Source organism: Macaca nemestrina, chromosome 4 (assembly GCF_043159975.1).
Source record: "Macaca nemestrina isolate mMacNem1 chromosome 4, mMacNem.hap1, whole genome shotgun sequence".
Lineage (NCBI taxonomy): Eukaryota > Metazoa > Chordata > Mammalia > Primates > Cercopithecidae > Macaca > Macaca nemestrina.
In genome coordinates this window covers 130,783,390-130,795,356 of record NC_092128.1, presented here as the reverse complement: position 1 = coordinate 130,795,356, position 11,967 = coordinate 130,783,390, and the positions used below count along the sequence as shown (strand labels likewise).

General features: G+C 46.0%; 1 pseudogene; it reads left to right on the top strand.

The window, feature by feature from the left end:
* Positions 1-2,725: 2,725 nt before the first annotated feature.
* Positions 2,726-4,254, top strand: LOC139362572 (phosphorylase b kinase gamma catalytic chain, skeletal muscle/heart isoform-like; annotated as a pseudogene).
* Positions 4,255-11,967: the final 7,713 nt, after the last annotated feature.

Sequence of the window (11,967 nt, the reverse complement as noted above, 5' to 3'; positions counted from 1 at the left end):
CAGTTTTATCAGCCTCATCCATATGCTTGGAACAACAAAAAAGATATTTTTGGAGTAGAGGATGGGAAAGTTTGGAAAATGTGGAGAAGGATGCATCATGGGTACGGGGAAAGTTAGGAGGAAATGGCCTTTCTGAAGTGAAGGACTGTGGAGAGTAGGAAACTGGGGCCAGGAAGTCAGGAGGTGCCAGACAGCGAATGCTTCTGAAAGCTGGATTAAGACCTTTGATCTTAGTCCTGAAAGCATCAGCCTCTGTGACTGTTTTCAGTGCTGGCCAGAATGACTGGGGGTCTCTCTGGTTACCCAGACCCTGGCGCTAGGTCCTCACAGCAAGCAGCAGAGCTTCTGAGTAAACAGGGCAGTGGGTGGGGCCCACAGTTGAGAGGGGTCCCAATTGGGTCTCCTCACTTTGCCAAGAGCTCTCATGATCAGCCCCAGTGGTCACTGGCTCCCTGTGGCCATAGCACTAGCTGGACTCATTCAGGCATCAGGCCCTCAGGCATGGCCTAATACCCTGACTATGTTTTTATTTTTAAATCATTTTTTAAGTAATAAATGATTATTAGTGTAGAAAATCTGGAAAATTCTTCAAATGGCAAAGAAGAAAATAAAACCAGTAATTTTGTGTTTTAGTTCTAACTACTGCCTTTTTGGATCTACACAGTTTTAAAAAACAGTTTTGTAATCGACTTTTTTTATTATGATAGAGCATAAACATTTTCTCAAGCCTTAAATATTCCTATACAATCACACTATAATCGATCACATAGGCTAAATGAGTTAATGCATGTATAACTCTTCAATCAATGAATGGCACATGGTAAGCACTCAGTATGTCTTAGCAATTATTATACTAGGGATATGTATTTAAACCACATGTATAATTAAATCAGCCCTTTATCATTGGGCTTGAGGATGGTTTTCGCTTTTTCATTTATATAGTAATGCTCCAGTGTGCATCTTTGTGAACAAGCGTATACTCACATCTCTGATGACTTCCTCAGGATGTATTCCTAGTAGAGTGGCTGAGTCACAGGATATGCAATTTTTAAAATTATCAACACAGGTTGCTAAGTACCTTACCATTCATATGTGCTCTCGGATATTAAATGTTTTTTTTTTCCTCTCCTGATGAGTCTGGGTTTGGAATTGGTTTCCCTCCTGAGAGAGAGAAGTTCTGCAGCTGAAAAAAAACATGACTGCTCCATTTCATGACGGCAGCTGCAAGGTATGACCACAGAGGCTTAAAGAAAAGCTCAGAATAGCTCTGCTATGTAACCAGTTAGGAGGTTTTGGGTAAGGGAACTGACTTTTCTGCATCTCAATTTTTTGACCTTAGAATGGTTTTAACAACACCTGCATCCTTTAAAGTTCGTGAGAGGATTAAATGAGAATTCTAAATCTCTTCCAACACATACTAAGGGTTCCTGCATGACAATACTCATTAGTAGACACAGAAGCTGTACAATCATAGTACAGTAGCACAACAGCAATAACTGTACCAGCCAGAACTGAAAAGCCCAGCCACAACCCTTACCACTGCCTCCTCTAATGGCTTTAGCCAAATGGAGACAACATCGGGGTGCAGTGGGCTGGCCCTTTCCCCGTACCCCAGCAATCTGGACTGGAATACAAGTCTTTGTCTTTCCCCTACCTCTTCCGCTGGCCACAGTGGGAGACACCCAAACCCTCACAAGTTTACCCCTCCCCACTAGCCATGGAAGTGACAGAGACCTAAGCCTGGACAGCCTGAGGCCTACCTCACCCTTGGGAAGCAGGGAAGAGGTCCTGATCTGCCAGTAGTGGGCCTGATCTGCCAAAGGTGAGCCTAATCCATGAGAAGCCAGCATGATACTGTATTCCAGAAATGAGGTGATTCTCCAGAAACACGCCTGACCTAGTGGAAGTGGGCCTAACTCATGGGAAGTAAGCTTGATCCTGTCAGAAGCTGACTTGGCCAGCCAGAAGTGAGGATGAGGCTTAATTGGCAAGGTTGGGATGAGAGGGCCTAATACTTCTCAGGGGCCTCCTGCTTTCTGTCAGATGGAGTGCAGTTTCTTACCTTTTTTCTTTTTGTTTTTTGAAAATAGTATATATATATATATATTTTTCTGAGAAGGAGTCTCACTCTGTCTCCCAGGCTGGAGTGCAGTGGTGCAATCTTGGCTCACTGCAACCTCTGCCTCCCGGGTACAAGCAATTCTCCTGCCTCAGCCTCCTGAGTAGCTGGGATTACAGGCACGTGCCACCAGGTCTGGCTAATTTTTGTATTTTTAGTAGAGACGGAGGTTTCACCATGTTGGTCAGGCTGGTCTCAAACTCCTGACCTCGCGATCCACCTGCCTCAGCCTCTCAAAGTGCTGGGATTACAGGTGTGAGCCACCACACTTGGCAGGGCTAGGCATTTCTTCAGGTAAGTCCTCTCCCAGGTTCCCATTACCCTAGTTCCAGGCCAGGATGGCTAGAAGTGACCAGGGAAGCAATGGGCCATGAGCTGGTGGCCCTGTGGGCAGTACCCCGCCCTGCCCTGGGCCTTGAATTTGGATGTTGGGGGAGTCTCGCCCAAGTCCATTTCTGTTCCAACTCCATTGTCTCTTTGGACTTCCTTTTTCTTTTTTCTTTCTTTCTTTCTTTCTTTTTTTTTTTTTTGAGATAGTGCCTGGCTCTGTTGCCTTGGCTGGAATGCAGTGGGGCGATCTTGGCTCACTGCAACCTCCACCTCCCGGGTTCAAGCAATTCTCCTGCCTCAGACTCCTGTGTAGCTGGGACTACAGGCATGTGCCACCACATCCAACTATTTTTTGTAGTTTTAGTAGATATGGGGTTTCACTATGTTGGCCAGGCTGGTCTTGAACTCCTGGCTTCAGGTGATCTGCCTGCCTCCTCCTCCCAAAGTGCTGGCATTATAGACATGAGCCACTGCGCCTGGCCAGGACTTCCTCTTCTGAGTGCCCTGCTGACCTGTCCTGATGACCGTTCCTGCAGAGGTCTGCGGGACCCCCAGTTACCTGGCCCCTGAGATTATTCAGTGCTCCATGAATGAGGACCATCCGGGTCACGGGAAGGCGGTGGACATGTGAGTGTGCCGGGGATCACCCGCCTGGGCTGGGCGAGGGAGGGAGCAGGCAGGGCTAGGTCGGTGCCCCTGGCGCTGGGTAAGTGACCCTGGGCCCACGCACGTCCAGACAGAGCACTGACGTCATCATGCACACGCTGCTGGCCGGCTCCCCGCCCTTCTGGCACCGGAAGCAGATGCTGATGCGAGGATGATCATGAGCGGCAACTCCCAGTTTGGCTCGCCCGAGTGGGATGATTACTCGGACACCATGAAGGACCTGGTGATAAGCCAGGCCGACTGGCTCCTGAGTTCAGGGCCGCGATGCCAGGCTCCCCTGCCCGGGGAGGCCCCGCCTCTCCTGACATGCTGGAGGGGACCTACCTTGACGTTCTCGGTTTCCCTCTCCTCCCCTCCCAGGCCTCCCGATTCCTGGTGGTGCAACCCCAGAGCTGCTGCACAGCGGAAGAGGCCTTGGCACACCCCTTCTTCCAGCAGTACGTGGTGGAGGAAGTGCGGCACATCAGCCCCCGCGGGAAGTTCAAGGGACAAAGCGTCCCGACCCAGGCCCTGCGGCAGTTGCCTCCAGCTCCCCAAGTGCAAACCTCTGAGCCCTCTCCTCTCCCAGGGGTCCTTACAACCCGTGGGTTCCTAGAGCACCCACCCCTTCCCTCCCAGCAGCCCTGTGATGGCTTCAGAGATGGCAGGTGTCAGCCCACTGGCTCCTCCCTGCAGATGCTGGCCAAGTGGGAAGTGGAGGACACTAGGAGAGCCCCGCAGAAGGCACCCAAGGTTTCGTGGCAGATGAGCCCACAGCGTCCCTGTGCTGGAGGGGCAGGGCCTGGCAGGGGGTTGCTGTAGTCCAGCTTCTCCACCTGGCCCTGCAGGTGACCACTCTGACCGTGCTGGCTTCAGTGCGGATCTACTACCAGTACCGCCGGGTGAAGCCAGTGTCCCGGGAGATAGTCATCCGAGACCCCTAGGCCTTCCAGCCTCTGTGCCGGCTCATCAATGCCTATGCTTTCCGAATCTAAGGCCTATGCTTTCCGAATCTAAGGCCTATGCTTTCCGAATCTAAGGCCTACGCTTTCCGAATCTAAGACCACTAGGTGAAGAAGGGGCAGAAGCAGAACCGGGCTGCCCTTTTTGAGAACACACCCAAGGCCATGCTCCTCTCCCTGGTCGAGGAGGACTACTGAGAGGATGGCCAGTCAGGGAGGGCTAGGGGACAGGCGGGGAGGGGAAGCCACGCAAATACAAGTCAAAGATCTCCCCTGCAGACCTCTGCAGAAGGAGTGCTTGGCCCTGGCCAGGAACCCCTGGAGCTGAGGTCATGATCTCCTCTCAAAGGCTGTGCACAAGGGAAGCGGGTGTTCTCACCACACAGCAATACCTGCAGGCTGGGGCAGGCCCTGGGTGGGCAGAGATCACAGGTGGACTGAGAACCAGGAGCCGCCTGCTCCTCCACTTCCTGGATGAGCCACCATCTCCGTTTCTCTTTAGGGGAGGCCCAGAGTTACTGACACTTGGGCCCTCTTAGGGTCCCAAGGTGAGAATCAAAGACACAGAAATATCTGAGATACACAATCACAGATTTTATTGACCCCATGACATCAAGTGACAGTGTGGGAGCAGGCTACTCTCCAGGGACATAGTTTTGGAGGCATATGGAGAAGGGGGCCCAGATGAGGTGGCTCACACTTGTAATCCCAGCACTTTGGGAGGTCCACGTGGGAGGCCAGGGGTTCACTTGAGGCCAGGGGTTTGAGACCAGCCTGGGCAACACAGTGAGATCCTATCACTACAAAAATTCAAAAAATTAGCCAGGCATGGTGGTGCATACTTGTAGTCCCAGCTACAAGGCTGAGGTGGGAGAACTGCTTGAGCCCAGGAGCTCAAGGCTGCAGTGAGCTGTGATCACCATGGCACTCTAGCCTGGGCAACAGAGCAAAACCCTGTCTCTGAAAAACAAACAAACAAACAAAAAAACAACATAAAAAACAGAAGGGGAAGCTTCTGATATTTGTCTTTCTGGAGTACTGTTGGCTTTGTGATTCCCACAATGCACTGCTTCATCTAGTACATTTGGTTCTCCCAGACCTTTTTAGGACTGAACTGTGCTTTAAATAGTTACATGCCTGCCTGTTACACAGTGGAAACTAGTTTTCTTTCGAGGGACACAAAACGACAGATGAGGCCATGAAGAAAACATGCTCCTTCCACAGCAACTGGCTGGGAAAATAAACACACAAGTGATCCTCCTGCCTCAACCTCCCTACTAGCTGGGACTACAAGTGTGTGCTACCATGAAGGGCTAAGTTTTTTAAAGCAATTTTAGTAGAGATGCGGTCTATGTTGCCCAGGATGGTCTTGAACTCCTGGACTCAAGCAATCCTCCCACCTCAGCCTCCCAAGTTGTTGGGATTGCAGGCGTGAGCCACTGAGTCCAGCCCTTCATCACATATCTAAAAACAATCATTAGAGGTAGATGCAACAGGTGTTATTGTTATTAACTCCATTTAACAGAAGAGAAACACTGAAGCAAATAGAAGTGAAAAATTGGGCTTTTAAAATAGATTTTTGGCCAGGCATAGTGGCTCACACCTGTAATCCCAACACTTTGAGAGGCCGAGGCAGACAGATTACCTGAGGTCAGGAGTTCGAGACCAGCCTGGACAACATGGCAAAACCCCATCTCTACTAAAAATACCAAAAAATTTAGCAGGACATGGTGGCACGCACCTGTAATCCCAGCTACTTGGGAGGCTGAGGCAGGAAAATCACTTGAACCCAGGAGGCAGAGGCTGCAGTGAGCTGAGATCGCACCATTGCACTCCAGCCTGGGCAACAAGAGCGAAACTCCGTCTCAAAAAAAGAAAAAAAAGAACCCCATAAATATATACAACCCCCATAAATATATACACCTATTATGTATCCACAAAAATATAATATCTAAAAAAAAGTCAAACTGTATTCACTAATGCTGTGATTACATTTCTAATTTTATAAACATATATCCATATTTTCAGGGTTGCTATTGCTAATCATGGTAACAAATGAAGTATTAGTGGGTTTTGAGAGGTTGAAGGATCACTACACCTGACAATTCTCTATCACTTACCATGCATGTGATAAAATAGCTTTAGATTTTAAAAAATATTTATTTATCAAGAAACAGGGCCTTGCTCTGTCACCCAGGGTGGTGTACACTAGCACAGTTATGGCTCAAGGCAGACATACAGTGAATTCCTGGGCTCAAGTGATCCTTCCACCTCAGCCTCTAGTTTTTTTATGTTTTGTAGAGACAGGGTCCTGATATGTTGCCCAGGCTGGTCTCAAACTCCTGGCCTCAGGAGATATCCCACCTTGGCCTCTCAAAGTGCTGGGATTACAGCTGTGTACCACTGTGCCTGGCCTATATGTTTTGAAAATAAAATGTTATTTCCTCCTGGGCTGTCCAACTTGAAATATTATCCTATACAAGATGAGGATATCCTTGGGGAGGTCCAAATCCCAATGATGGGACCATAAGCAAGTTAACCTACAGTAGACTCAATGAGGGAAAATGCTGACATTAGAGTTATACGCAATATTGATATGAAAAGCATGTAGTAGCTGGGCATGGTGGCTCATGCCTACAATCCCAACACTTTGGGAAGCCAAGGGAAGAGGATTGCTTGAGCCCAGAAGTTTGAGACCAGCCTGGGTAACATAGTGAGACCATCTCTCTTAAAAAAAAAAAAAAAAAAAAAAAAAAAAAAAGCTGGGCATGGTGGTACATACCTCTGGTCCCAGCTACTCAGAAGGCTGAGAAGGGAGAATTACATAAGTCTGGGAGGTCGAGATAGCAGTGAGCCATGATCATACCACTGCACTCCAGACTGGGCAATAGAGCAGGACCCTGCCATGCCAAAAAAGAAAAGCTTATGTTATGGCACTTGACTCTCAGTCCATGCAACTGCAGCAAAGGAGAACCATGGCTGTCACCAAAGAAAATGGTGTACACATAAACTATGTAATGAGCAGTTAAAACTCATTTAATATAAAAATTGGAAGGCTGGGCATGGTGGCTCACACCTGTAATCTCAGCACTTTGGAAGGCCAATGCAGGCAGAAGGCTTGAGGCCAGGAGTCTGAGACCAGCCTGGCCAACACAGCGAAACCCCATTTCTACTAAAAATACAAATATTAGTGTGGCGGTGCATGCATGTAGTCCCACCTACTTGGGAGGTAGAGGCATGAGAATTGCTTGAACCCAGGAGGCAGAGGTTGTAGTGAGCCGAGATGTCACTACTGTACTCCAGCCTGGGTGACACAGTGAGACTCTGTCTCCAAAAAAAAAATTTGGAGATATTAACAGAACATAGTATTTTGGGGCACTGGAACCTCTCCCAGATAAACATAGTACTAAGGCTGGACTAGGTGGCTCACTCCTGTAAGCCCAGCACTTTGGGAGGCAGAGGCAGGTGGATCACTTGAAACCAGGAGTTCAAGACCAGCCTGGGCAACATGGCGAAACCCCATCTCTTTTTATAAATTTATTTTTAAAGTAGGTAGAGAGATAGATAGATAGATAGATAGATAGATAGATAGATAGATAGATAGATAGATAGATAGATAGATAGATCTAAGTATTAAACAAATTTGCTACTAGCGTCAGGATAGGCTAGCTCCATGGTAATTGCATCATAATATAACCTTACATTTATTAAGTTAAAGAGAATAAGAAACTTGCACTCCTAGTGATAATGAAATTGATAATTTGGGAGAAATCTCCTGCTGAAGACAATTAGAAAAGCTGGACAAAATACAAAGCCATCTGCTTGAAAGAATGGGAGAGTGAACCATTATCATGATAGTGAAGAATTACCAGACCATGATTCAGAGGGAAATAAGGTCCTGGGAGGCTAAAAACTTTTTTTTTTTTTTTTTTTTTTGGAGACAGGGTATTTTGCCCAGGATGGTGTGCAGTGGTGCAATCATAGCTCACTGCAGCCTCCATCTCCCCAGCTCAAGCAATCCTCTTGCCTCGGCGTCCCTAGTAGCTGGGACTACAGGCGCTCACCACCATGCCTGGCTAATTTTTGTATTTTTTGTGGAGATGCAGATCTCAGTTTGTTGCCTAGGCTTTTCTCAAACACCAGGGCTCAAGAGATCCTCCTGTCTCAACCTCCCAAAGTGCTGGGATTACAGGTGTGAGCCACCACACCCAACCAACATTTTTTTTTTTTTTTTTTGAGACAGGGTCTCACTAAAAATATTTTAAGTAAAAATTAAAAATGGAGACGAAGAGTTAAACACAGGCCAGGTACAGTGGCTTATGCCTGTAATCACAGCACTTTGGGAGGCTGAGGTGGGCGGATCACGAGGTCAGGAGATTGAGACCATCCTGGCTAACACGGTGAAACCCCGTCTCTACTAAAAATACAAAAATTAGGCGGGCATCGTGGCATGCGCCTGTATTCTCAACTACTTGGGAGACTAAGTCAGGAGAATCTCTTGAATCCAGGAGGTGAAGGCTGCAGTGAGCTGAGATCGCACCATTGCCTGGGCGACAGAGTGAGACTCCGTCTCAAAAAAAAAAAAAAAAAAAAAAATTAGCTGGGCGTGGTGGCAGGCGCCTGTAGTCCCAGCTACTTGGGAGGCTGAGGCAGGAGAGTGGTGTGAACCTGGCAGGTGGAACTTGCGTTGAGCTAAGATCACACCACCACACTCCAGCCTGGGCGACAGAGCAAGATTCTGTTTCAAAAAAAAAAAGTTAAGCATAGATAAAAGAACACCTTAATATTAAAATATAGCAGCAGTAGAATTGGCAAACTCAAAGAATTTAAGTATTTAAATCATGTTAACATTTTTGTATATTTTGTGAAATGAACCTAGAAGATGCTAACATCTCTCCGGATTTCCCAAGTCTAAAAGTTGACAGCAATACCCTCAGCATGACTTATTCCTCAAGCAGCCCACCTCTCAGTCTCACTCTTCTCCATCCTCTGGGCCCTTCACATTTTCCTCATTGCCTTAGCTCAGAGATATGGACCATTCGGTCCAGGGATTCGAATCCCAGATCAACTATGTTCTTGGCAAGTTACTTGGCCTCTCTAAGCCTCAGTATCTTACTTTATAAGTTAAGGCAGAATGTGTATTTCACAAGTTTGTTGTAAGAGTATACTGGACAATGAGCATGTGAGTTCTTAATACTATACTCTCACGTAATAAATACTGAATAAGGCTGGGCATGGTGATGCAGGCCTGTAATCCCTGCACTTTGAGAGTCTGAAGCGGGCTGATTGCTTGAGTCCAGGGTAACATAATGAAACCTCATCTCTATTTCTACATATAAAAAAGAAAGAAAAGCTGGGCACGGTGGCTGATGCCTGTAATCTCAGCACTTTGGGAGGCCCAGACAGGTGGATCACTTGAGGTCAGGAGTTCAAGACCAGCCTAACATGGTGAAACCCCATCCCTACTAAAAATACAAAAATTAGCCAGGTGTAATGGTGCACACCTGTAATCCCAGCTATTCAGAAAACTGAGGCACGAAAATCTCTTGTACCTGGGAGGCAGAGATTGCACTGAGCGGAGATTACGCCACTGCACTCCAGCCTGGGCAATAGAGTAAGACTGTCTCAAGAAACAAAACAAAACCCAATAAAATGTGTTTCTATTTCCCATTCTGCATAGCAAGAATCTGAATACTCACACCTCATGGGTTACTGTTAGCACTGAATACAGTAATGGAAAGTGTTTCATCACCACGTCTGGCCCTCAAAAAATGTTAGTTCCCTTCCACCTTCCTTTCCTTTGCCAGCTTCCTGTGTGTGTTTGAAGCAAAGAAGTTTAATTTTTTAAAAATTACATATAACTAATTAGTAATGAAGTAATAACCTACAGTTTCTGATTTGGGGAGAAGAAAATGGAACTGACTTTCCAAAAAATATCTGGACCATAAACTTCAGGTTCCCAAAAGTGGTAAAGATTGAGAAATAATTAAGCATTAACTAATCAATAAAATACTAAGTATTTTGTTTGTTAATACTTTCAACTTGATCCCAGTGCAAGAAAACAATCTGAAATGGGAACAAAGATTTACTTTTTTCTAAAACACAAGTTCACTACTATATAGAATTTTTTTTTTTTTTTTTTTTTTTTTTTTTTTGAGACGGAGTCTCACTTTGTCGCCTAGTGGAGTGCAGTGGCATGATCTTGGCTCATTGCAACCTCCTCCTCCTGGGTTCAAATGATTCTCGTGACTCAGCCTCCTGAGTAGCTGGGACTACAGGCACGCACCACCATGCCCAAGTAATTTTTTGTATTTTTCGTAGAGACAGGGTTTCACCATATTGGCCAGGATGGTCTCAATCTCTTGACCTTGTGATCAACCTCCCTGGGCCTCCCAAAGTGCTTGGATTACAGGTGTGAGTCACCACATCCGGCCAAGCATCTCACTTCTTCTTCTTTCTTCTTTCTTTTCTTCTTTTTCTTCTCCTTTTCCTTCTTCTTCTTATTTTGTATGTGTGTGTGTGTGTGATGGAGTCTCCTTCTTCTTTCCTCCTCCTCCTCCTCCTCTTCCTCCTCCTTCTTTTTCTCCTCCTCCTCTTCCCCTTCCTCCTCCTCTTCCCTCTTCCTCTTCTCCTTCTCCTTCTTCTTCTTCTTCTTCGTGTGTGTGTGTGTGTGTGTGTGTGTGTGTGATGGAGTCTCCCTCTGTTACACAGGCTAGAGTGCAGTGGCACAATCTTGGCTCACTGCAACCTCTTTCTCCTGGGTTCAAGCAATTCTCCTGCTTCAGCCTCCCAAGCTAGGACTACAGGCATGCGCCACCACGCCCAGCTAATTTTTGTAATTTTAGTAGAGACGGTGTTTCACTATGTTGGCCAGGATGTTGTCGATCTCTTGATCTCGTGATCCACCCGCCTTGGCCTCCCAAAGTGCTGGGATTACAGGCATGAGCTACTGCGCCCAGCCCCATAGCATCTCACTTCCAATCACTGCTCTTTCTGCAGGAGAACATCAGGGCCTTCTTTCAAAACAGTTACTTGGTATTAACGGTACATAATTAAATCAGTAAAAAGCAAAACTTCTCATTTGTTGCACTCATAGCAGACATGAAAAGCTGATGATAATTAGCCAGCACCTTCTGGATATGTCTTCAGCACTGAGTCTCATTGTCAAGGTAATGCCCTGAATTGTTTAGATTAGTCTGATTCATTTGCTAGTTGTGTCTTATTTTAGTATGATAATAATGCAAAAGAATGAGATGCTTTCTCCTATCCTTCCTGGCAACACTTGTGCCATTATCTGTCGTAGTCTCACAAAGGCTGGCTACTTGAAAAGGACTTCTGCAGGTTTGATGTAGTCAGTTCTTGAAATATCACTCTGAAATAAAAAAACCAAAAGGTTGACCAACACAAAAAGATCTGAAGTTAAGCTCTGTAGCAAAATAAACATGTACAATAATAGGGTGCTCAATATTACATTATAGTGTAACTTGAATTATGCTGACATCAGATGAAGATGTTGGCCAGTTTTACAAATTTTTCTTCCTAGAAAAGATAATACGTACAAAATGGCAGGGTAGCATTTGAACTATTGTGACAAGATTCCAGAAATTAACATCCATGGGTCAGAATCAGTCAACATGGTTTTATATTGACATACTTGGAGTCAATACACAAATATCTACTAAACGACAAAGGCTTTTTCTTTTTCCCCAAGTCCAATTCTGTGGTGCAGTGTGCTACTGAAGTCTCAGTAGTGATACAAAGAGATTCCTTAAAGGCATATTTAAGTACATATAATGTCTGCCCTCAATTGAAAGAGTTGGTAGCAAACATTTGTTCCATGTGCCATATGTAACATACGCCAAAATGAGATATGGCTGTTTGGAAACAGAAAAGCAATGGCCGAGAGGTTAG